Source organism: Mastomys coucha, unplaced genomic scaffold (genome assembly GCF_008632895.1).
Source record: "Mastomys coucha isolate ucsf_1 unplaced genomic scaffold, UCSF_Mcou_1 pScaffold16, whole genome shotgun sequence".
In the NCBI taxonomy this organism is placed as follows: Eukaryota; Metazoa; Chordata; class Mammalia; order Rodentia; family Muridae; genus Mastomys; species Mastomys coucha.
This window is the reverse complement of record NW_022196898.1, coordinates 33,338,874-33,348,909: the sequence shown is the minus strand read 5'-3', so window position 1 is coordinate 33,348,909 and position 10,036 is coordinate 33,338,874. Positions and strand designations below refer to the sequence as shown.

General features: G+C 49.4%; 1 long non-coding RNA gene across 1 annotated transcript; it reads left to right on the top strand.

Moving 5' to 3' along the window:
• Positions 1-517: 517 nt before the first annotated feature.
• On the top strand, positions 518-4,775 carry LOC116094092. The gene is made up of 2 exons (XR_004119966.1): positions 518-727; positions 4,580-4,775. It is a non-coding gene; the product is annotated as an uncharacterized LOC116094092 (long non-coding RNA).
• Positions 4,776-10,036: the final 5,261 nt, after the last annotated feature.

Genomic DNA, 10,036 nt, shown 5'->3' with positions numbered 1-10,036 from the left:
AATCAGGGGTAGGTCCTGTCCTCCAAAATAAGATGGGCAGGATAGAGGATGATATAGACTTCTGACCTCCATATGCATGTACACAAGAACCTGCAGTACACACACACACACACACACACACACACACACACACAAGCTGTGCCTGTCTGTGGTGTTAGAAGCATGGCTACTCGTGGGAAGGTAAGTAGTCATGTGAAAGGAACAGATGGAAAGGCGCTTCTGTGAGCTGGGAATGCTCTGTGCTGATTCTACGGGCATTTATAGATTCCAAAAATGTGTTTATTTTGATATGTACAATTTCATATATACAGCAATTTAATAATAATAACAACAACAACACAATAACATATGATTCATGAAGGACCTTGGGGGTACTAGGAAGAGGAATCCATCTGGAAACCTGCTTCTCTGAGGACTTATTGTTCCACCTCATCAGCTAGAAAAGGACGATCGTAAACTTCGGCCAGGGCCCACGCTGATCCCTGTGCAATTCTCCTGTCAGCAGCTTTACGGACCTGCGGTCCCAGCAAACTGTTGACATCAGCATGGTGTGCCCACACAGGGCAAGGGTTCTGGATCTGCTGCAGTGAGAGCCAGTGAATTCCCAACAGGCTGTGGGAAAGATGGTCCCTTCAGTCCTCTGCCTCAGTGCCACGGTGACATCATATCCTCCAACCAAGATCCCTCCCACTGAAGCCTGGGCCCTGCTCTCACCTGTCCAGAGAAGGTGAGCTCACCTGAGTTTTAAGGCCTGTTGTCCTGGAAAGAGAACAACATTCAACAACACTGTTAGAGCGGGATAGAGCCTCCCCACCCACTAGGAGACCTGCCCCTTGGACTGCACACAGGCACAGGACACTACTTCAGACTGGGTGCCCACGGGCTGAGACAAACACAGCCAAGCCCTTCAAAACAAACAAGAGGGAACACGGTCTTGAGAGTTTGGAGCTTTGGCAGAGCCAGGGACACGAAGGAACGAAGGAATGGCAGAAGGCTAGAGCAAAGCTCCCTTCCTCACACTGATGTAAGGTTGTTGGAACGGAGCAGCTTTCCTTCTTGCCCGCTAAGCTTCAAGATTCTTAGCCCTCAGGTGGGGAATTGAGTGAAGTCATTCCTAAGACCTCTCAAAAAGAGAGAGTAAGATTACCATTGCCCTGAGAAGCTCAGGTGTCTCGGGTTCACTGGCTGGAATCGTATGGCCTTGTTTTGGGTGATACCATGACAGCGAGGGATAAAGCTGGCTGCTGTGTACAATTATGTCCAGGTTGTGCAAAGCCCTTCCAAGCGGGTATTACTACATTTTTACTCTTTACCTCTAATCTCCACTTCCATGCTTCTCCAGCAGGCACCGACTGTAATGTGTTTGATGCCTATTCTTAGATATGTGCATTATGGGTGACAATTGAGCATGCCTCTCTATGTCCCAAATAGACAATAGCCTCAAAAGTAATGTAGTATGGGCTTGGGGTATTTTTGAATTCATGTAGATGAGTTAGGTGTAGTGGCACATTCCTATAATTCCAGCACTTAGAAGGTAGAGGCAGGAGAATCACAAGTTCAAGGCCAACTTAGACAACCTAGGAGTCCGAGTACCAAAAAGAACCCTGGGGATTTCTATAAATGGTAGGTGCTACAACGCCTACTCTACTCCTTCATTTTGCACATCTCTATGATCTTTCTGTTTGCTGTGCGGCCATCCGATTGTTAACCCTTACTGACGCTGAGTCCCTTTGAATGTAACTATCCCATTGTTTCCTACCCATCCTCCTACAACTAGACATCTATGTTTCTTAAAGACCACACCATGACACACAGGGCCACAATGAATGAACATAACCACACTTTTCACTTTTCCCCAAGGACCTGCAAGGGAGGTCCTCATTAAGCAAAGCTCTATTCATTGTCACTAAGCACTGCCAGATAGCCTGAGGTCAGTGGCGGCTGAAGCAGCTGTGTAGCTAGGATGGTAGAGTTAGGCAAAGGGCTTGTGGAAAAAGAGCCATTGTTTGGCTGCTAGGTTCTTTGAGAAACGTCCATGTTTTAATTGGTTAGCCCTTATTTTAAGAGTCACAGTCTCCTTAGGCCATGTAATGGCTTATAAACAGATGTGATTCAAGTTACTATTTCATGGCCTGTCTCCCCTTCTAAGTGAGAGCCTTTCTAGGGCTGGCCTTGTGCTTTCTCCAATCACAGTTGTGTTACACCATGCCTCAGACAAAACCAGTGCAGCCATGTGTTAGGGAGCTGTGTACTTAAGCTGGGAGGAACAAATCAGCAGCAGCAGCAGGGTCAGCAGGGACCAGTGCAGGGCAGGAATGGCTAAGAAGTGCCATTTGAGGGACTCTCTCAGAAACTGGCCCAACTCAGACAAGAGTGAGATTGACAAGTCTCTGGCATTATCCCAAGTCTGCCTTGGACCTGTAGGTACAACTAAGAAACGTTCTGAACTAAGTCCTGCAGCTAATCCAGATCCTTCCTTTCCTCCCATCCCTCCGTTCTCTTGCACTGAGCATCGTCATCAAGCCAGGCAGGAGCCTACAGACTACAGGAGCTTTGCAGGGGTCCCTGAACAGCAGGTGAGGGACAAGACAGCAAAGCATTGTGCAAGGAGAGTTAAGAGACAAAAAACAAAAAACAAAACAACAACAACAACAACAAAAAAAAAACAACTGGGCTTGGTCCACAGGACTTTAACCCCAGCACTCAGAGGCAGAGGCAGGTGGATCTCTGTGAATTCCAGGCTAGGCTAGTCCACAGAGTGAGTTCCAGGATATCCAGGGCTACACAGAGACCTTGTCTCCCAAACACACACACACACACACACACACACACACAGAGAGAGAGAGAGAGAGAGAGAGAGAGAGAGAGAGAGAGAACGCTAATTTGGGCAGGGAGGAGGTCAAGTCACCTGCACACAGGGGCCTGAGCCTGTCAGGAAGGTGACAGGTGACAGGTGCTCTGAGCAACACAGCCTCATCTGAAGCCAAGACACAGGGGAGAGAGGGAGGGATGCTGCACCTGGAAAAGGTGAGGAGGAATGCAAAGGTCAGAAGAATCACACATCACACAGGCTGCATCCTAGGGCAGGAACTCGATGATAGGAGCAGCAGAGTGACCCCAGGTTAGCACATTTGGGGGTTTTCTGAAGTCCTGATGAGCAGAGAGAACTGGGCTGGGCTGGGCTGGGGCTCTGCCTCAGTGTTGGGAGTGGAAGGTGATGCTCTACCCTGAGACTACTGAGGTGGGTGGGTGCACAGGAAGTTCTAGGGGCTGAGTTCAGATTTGATTGGGGGGGGGGCAGTGTGTGTGGCCATCAGAGGAGAGATGGACCCTAGAGTCAGTTCTTCACACACATTCATAGAATGGTGCAGAAATGCATACCCTGGGTTATACTGAGAATAGACACATCTGAGGTGCCTTATAGGGACTACCGAGAAGCCGCTCTGTGAGTCAGAGAGGTGCCTTTCTGACCAGGTAGGGGGTCTCCAGTCCCAGAAAACAACCATGAGCAATGCTGCCCAGAATTGAGAGGAGGTCTCTAGACAGGTGCCGGTCTTGTTGAGAGGACAGAGGACATATCTTCACCTCATCTAGTCTCAGAGGAGGCCATTGTGGCTTCCCCCATACCCTCAGGTCAGAGGCTCTCACATGCACTAGACACAGCCCCAGGCAAGCTCTCTGTGAGCTTGACAGCCTCAGGGCCCCTCTGCAACTCTGCACACAGGTTTCTGGTAAAGCTGAAACTGTGAGTTCAGCCTGGCAGAGAAGGGTAGTAATGAGAAGGCCCATCTGGACGCGGCCATGTGCCGGGCGCTCCAGCAATTATCTTCCTGTTGGCTTCAGCCTTCCACAGCTGCAATCTCTTCTCCACCCTTCACCAAACTGGCCTTTCAGGCTCTGTGGCCCAGGTGAGAGTGGTAGAGGTTGCAGTGCCTGAAGCTCTCTGGTCCTCCCCCTTCAGTCAGCTTGGTTTTGTTTGTTTCCTTTGAAGCTCTTCTCAGTGCCTGACCAGCAGCTTCAGGAGCAGGTGGCCGAGTTGCAAATCTGTGTAGCTTCGGCTGGCCCCACCCCCTTGGGCCTCCCCACCCGCACAGCAGCCAGGAGCAGAATCCCCTGAGGCTTCTTCATGGACAGGCCCTGAAGTCTGTGTGGTCTCTGAAACCATACCTGAGCAGGAAACACAGATTCTAGCCAGCTTCCTGGCAGGAGAACTCCTTCTGCTCAGGACTGGTGCCAAAAGGCTGGGAATGAGGCTCTGCTGGTAGCGTGCCGACCTAGCATGTACCAAGCAAGTCCTGTGTTTGACCCCAGCACCAGATAAACCAGGTGTGGTGATGTGTCCCTATAATCCCAGAACTCAAGGTGTAGGGGTAGGAAGGTCAGAAGTTCCGGGTCATTCTTAAGTTATATAGCAGCTTCAAGGGCAAGCCTGGGCTACATAAACTCCTTAAAACGAAGGAAAAAGGGAAGGGAGGGAGGGAGAGAGGGAGAAAGAAAGAGAAAAAAGGAAAAAGGATGAGAGGGAGGGAGGGAGGGAGGAAAGGATGGCTCCCAAAGTCAGTCTCTACTATTCCCACAGCACCCTTCTGCAGCCTCCTCCAGCACATGAAGGCCTTCCTGAAAGAAGTCTCAGTATGCCAGACACCTGTGGGAACAGGATTGGGCACCTTTTCAGACCAGCTTGCTTCCTGTGAGGCAAAGGCCCAGAAGCCCCAAGTAGAGATGCCAAGAGCATTGGGAGTCTGTGTTGTTAAATAAAGCTGTGACAAAATTTGGTTGGTTTCTTTCAAAGCAGCTTACTCTTTGGTCCTCCTTGGGCCTCACCTTCTCCTTTTTCCCTCACTTCTACCTTCCCTGGGAGGGAGGGAGAGAAGGAGGGAAGGAGGGAGGGAGGGAGGGAGGGAGGGAGGCCCTCAGTGAGGAGTCTCTGAGGGACACAAATCACAGCAGAAGTGCCTCAGGGGACACTGGGAAGGGAAGCACCCTAAGCTTCTGGGAACCAACTGTCTCTTCACTTGCTGCCAGGGGAAGGCCCAGCCATTTAGATGCTAACCGCTGGCCTGTGTCACTGAGGGTGCAAGCCTGGGAAAGTGGGCCATTAAAAAGCAGGCTGTTGGTTAGAGAGGCAATTGGTGTCCATGGAACCAGAAAGCTATGTGGTCCCTTGGCTGACAAAACCTTTGACCTCATTCCTTAGAGGTCTAATATCTGAAGCTCAGCCCATCTTCTGTGTCTGCATCTGGACCATTTTACAATGAGTAAGCCAGACTGTTGAATCCCCGGGTCTATCTGAAGCTCGATCAGAACAGGAAGAAAGAAGGAGGACACGGAAGAAGCCAGAAAAGGAGGCGAGACAGCAAAGCCATTTTGAATTCTCAAGGAGACTTTAGTTAAATATATATGTATGTCCAGCTTGTATTTCGAATGGAGGCTAGCACCTGTTTACACTGCACAAAATTGTGTCACGTACACTGAAGACCACACCTCCAAATCAAACTAACCCTGAGGGCACCACCATCTTATGTTTGCTGGTATGCATATGTCTTGGGCTCTTTGCACAAACCCACAGATCACACGAGTAGACCATTTGGCACAGTTGTTCAACCATCTGGCTCGGTCACAGTTAAATTTCTCAACAGGGCCTTTGTGGATGGTCAAGGAGAACTTGAAGCCCTACCAGGCTCTACAGCAAATGAGTAACTCAGCAGTTCTTCCTTCCCAGAGGCAGGTGACGTAACCTCTCTGTGTGCCAAAGGCAGGAGAGATGAGTCACAGCTACCCGCCTTGTTTGTCTACTCTGTCACTACTTGGTCCATTTCAGTCAGAGTCCAGAGGTTAGGCTATTGTGTCAAGTTTGGCAGTCATAGAAAGGGCACTTACTGGGGCTCATCAGTCAACCCACAGCTGAGCTGTACTGAGGTCCTCTCGTGTGTCAGCTACTGCTCTGGCATAAGGGTGCGATGGGATGGGAGAGTCTCAAGTCATTTTCTAGCCTTGCTAGTGGGTGTGTGGGTAGGGGGAAGGAGATTACCCACGCATGCACTTTGAGGCTAAAATGGATCCGGCGATTCAATAGGCCCTTAAAGGGGTGACCCAGGACACTAGGCAAGAACTAATCATGGGACATGATATTCGACATTTCTTTGCCTGGGCATATCTTTCCTCCCTGTGCAACGAGAATGTTGGGTCAGGTCATCTTGAGCCTACTATTGAGAGAAAGCAAGGAAAAACTTCACACGTGGTGTTCTGTGGTTGTTTCTATCCAGAGACTTTTCCCCATGGCTAGAGCTTCTAGTAAGAAGGGACTTTGATAAACAAACAAACAAACAAAAACCACCTTCATCCGTTGATGACAGGAACTCTAGAAAGGAGCCCAGGCACCAAACCAACACCTCAAACTCTCCAAGTGGCTGCAGGCCCCCTCTGTCCTCTGTTTTGTCAGAAGCCTTGGGTAGGAGGCAGACTTGGTAGCTTAGGCAGTGAAACACAGGGTGGGGCAGAGCACTGGGAGCAAGGGGATGGAAGGGTGTCAGAAGCTTTGAGGGTCCTCGGGGAGCCAGGGTCCCTCAGGCTGATGAGGCTCTCAAGCCACTTCCCACATTGTAACTCCACCAAAGCAATGCCCTTGGCATGGCTCCACCACAATCCAAGGAGCAGATCTGGTTTTGCTGAGCGCTCTCAGGACCAGCCCAAAGGGGAGCCAAGTTCAGCCACACCAAGAAAATCTTGCTTGGCCAAAAGGACCCATTTAGGTCTTGAGAACCAGAGATGGGAGGAAGGAGTGGAGAGTCTTCACCTTCCCTCCTGGAATGTGCAGTGACTAATATGATTTTTCTTTCTTTTCATAATTCATAGGGTCACATGTGGCTTAGGAAGAGGGCCGCATGCCTGGGGTCTGGCACCATGACCTTTGTAGACTTCAGCAAGTGTAAGACCGTGTGGTTCAAACCCGGTTATGTTCCCCCTTCTGAGCCCCACAGGAGTGATGCCCAGCTGAGGAGGTGATAGTGCCCCGTGCCCTTTCACTTTAGGGGAAAAAGGAAGCCACCCTGGGGAACTTTGGCTCCCATCTGATTCATGCTCATTCGTAACACAGTGGGCTGACACAGTGAGTAAGCCATCCATCGGTGAGCAAAGGCAAGCCAATCAAACGAGCTCACAGATCACACTCCTGTGACACCAGGCCTTCAGCTTGTGGGACCCGTGACTTTGTAAGGAGTTGGGCTGTGAGCCACAGAGGCACCTTGAGGGAGTGGCCCGCTTCAGAGGTTTGATAAAGATTAGCTAATACTAGGGTCAATAATAAGCCACACTATGGTTGTGTTCAAGCCATGTGACAGGTACTGTGACCAGCCTGAGAAATTTAATTGCAGTGGAAGAAGCCATAGCATGGGCAGCTTAGCAAGTCCATGGGCAGCTTAGCAAGTCCCTGGGCAGGCACTCGGTCCTCTGGCTGAGGAGACCCAGGGGGCCAGGGGAGTTAAGAGCTGGTGGCAGCTGGGGCAGTCTGGGAAGCAGGCACAATGCCTGCCTTTTCTCTTTCGGATATCAAGAGAGGCTTTTTTTGGAATTATGGGAAGGACTAGAGAGTTCTCGGACTTACAATGCTAAGAGTTAAGCATTGTTAAAGAAACTTCTCCCTGGGTTTATAGAAAGGACCAGAATGATCATTTTGTAGTTAAAAGAGATTCCTAAGGAATTTTGACCTGAGATCCTAACCCTGGTGTTGCCCAGTTGCCAGTGACAACTGTGCTCCAAGCAGCCCTAAAAGTGTCTGCATCAGTCACACATGGATACATTCATGGGGAAAGAGAAGAAAAGAATCTTTAGTTGAGTTGGCTTGGCCTTCACTCCAACTTTGTTTCTCAGTGTTACAACCTAGAGCTGCATCCTTGCTCTGCACCAGCACTACCATTGAGCTCCACCCTCACCCCACCCCCAACCTCCATCTCCCACTCCCCTCCCCCCCCGCCACGCTTAGACCTCCAGACCAGCTCTGACTTTCTTATTTTTAATGTCTTGTTTGTTTTCTGAGGTAAGCCCTTGTTATGAAGCCTTGTTAGGCTGACCTTAAACTCAGGATCCTCCTGCCTCAGCTCCAGAGGGCTGGAATATTGGGCGTGCGCCACCGCACATGGAGCCTGACTCTTGCTTTTAAAGGCTCAGTGTATCACTTCCTATGGGTTTTGTGGTTTGGCTCATTTTCAAGAGTGACCATTTCAAGTTTGAGCCCAAGGAAGGTCAAGTTGTACAGCATCCCATTTCTGAGAATGAGAATAGCAATCATCATCTTTGGAACATCCCACTTTCGATGTGCCCCTCCTTAGTGGGAGGTATATGACATGACCAGTGTGACCCTCGAGGGAGCTGGAGAATGTCCCCGGGAGATGTGCGGTTCCAGAAGTCTCAATGTCCTGTGGTTTAAGTGTGTCCTGCAAAGTTCACGCTCTGGAAAAGCAGTTCTCAGTGCGACCCAGTGGAGTTAGAGGCAGACCTTCCTAAAGAGACAAGGTCTTGGGCTATGCCCTCAGAAATAGATTAGCACCCTTCCATGGGACTGAGGTGGTGACCCCTGGAGGGAGTTCCTGGTGAAAAGATGAATCCATCCCTTTCCCCAGCCCGCAATTCTCCCTTCTGCATTCAACCTTGGAATGGAGCTTTGAGAAGTACCTTGCCTGATGCCAAACTGGTAAGCCTGCCCTTCCAGCTTTCAGAACTGTAGAAAATAAGTCTCTGTATCCACTCTCCTGCCTGTGGTGGTCTGTTTCAGTGACACTGAATACAGAAACTGATGGCAGTCTCTCCTTATTTTCCTGTTCTGAATCGTCAGGCCCTTCCATGAGTCTCAGCTAGGAGTGGCAAAGTGCTCTACCATCTGAAGATACATAGACTGGGGACTTGTTAGCATGCATTACACTCTGGGCCTGGTGCTTAGGATTGCATACATGAAGGTATATGCCTGTAATGTGGCTGAGGATATGAAGGTCAATGCCATCCTGGATTACATAGTAAGTTTGAGACCAGTCTATCTACACAAGACCCTGCCTCAGCAAAAAGAACCAAGTATATCTTTATGTATTTATATGTATGTATATAAATATATATTTGGGCTTGAGCTGTAGCTCAGCAGCAGAGTACTTGCTTAGCATGTCTAAGATTACTGGATTCAACCTGGTATTGAAAACACATACGTGCGTGAGCGTGCGAGGACACACACATACACTACATAGATAGATACACATATAAACACAAAAACACATAGACAGACACATAGATACACATGCATGCACATGCATATGTAGAGAGAGAGGGAGAGGAGAGAAAGAGGGAGAGGGAAAGAGAGGGAGAGGAGAGAAGAGAGGAAAAGAGAGGGAGAGAGAGGTAGAGGAGAGAGAGAATAATATTTAACTAGAAAAAAAGCCTTAAATCTCACTACCGTTTTCCCCCCTGAACCCTCCCCAATCTCTAGTGACCACTAGTCTATATTTAATTGACTCTTTTGGCGTTCATGTGTGAGAAAGCATGTGGTCCTCATCTTTGACATCTGTCATATATTACTGACCACAGCATCCTATGGTTGCATTCATTTTGCTGCAAATGCCTGGGTTGCGTTTGTCTTTACAACTTCCAATGGTGTTTTAGTCAGGGTTTCTATTCCTGCACAAACATCATGACCAAGAAGCAAGTTGGGGAGGAAAGGGTTTACTCAGCTTACACTTCCACATGGTTGTTGATCACCAGAGGAAGTCGGGACTGGAACTCAGGCAGGTCAGGAAGCAGGAGCTGACACAGAGGCCATGGAGAGATGTTCCTTACTGGCTTGCTTCTCCTGGCTTGCTCAGCCTGCTCTCTTATAGAGCCCAAGACTTCCTGCCCAGGGATGGCACCATGAACAAGGAGCCTTATCCCCTAGATCACTAATTGAGAAAATGCCCCACAGCTGGACCTCATGGAGGCACTTCCCCAACTGAAGCTCCCTTCTGTGATAACTCCAGCCTGTGTCAAGTTGACACACAAAACTAGCCAGTACATATGG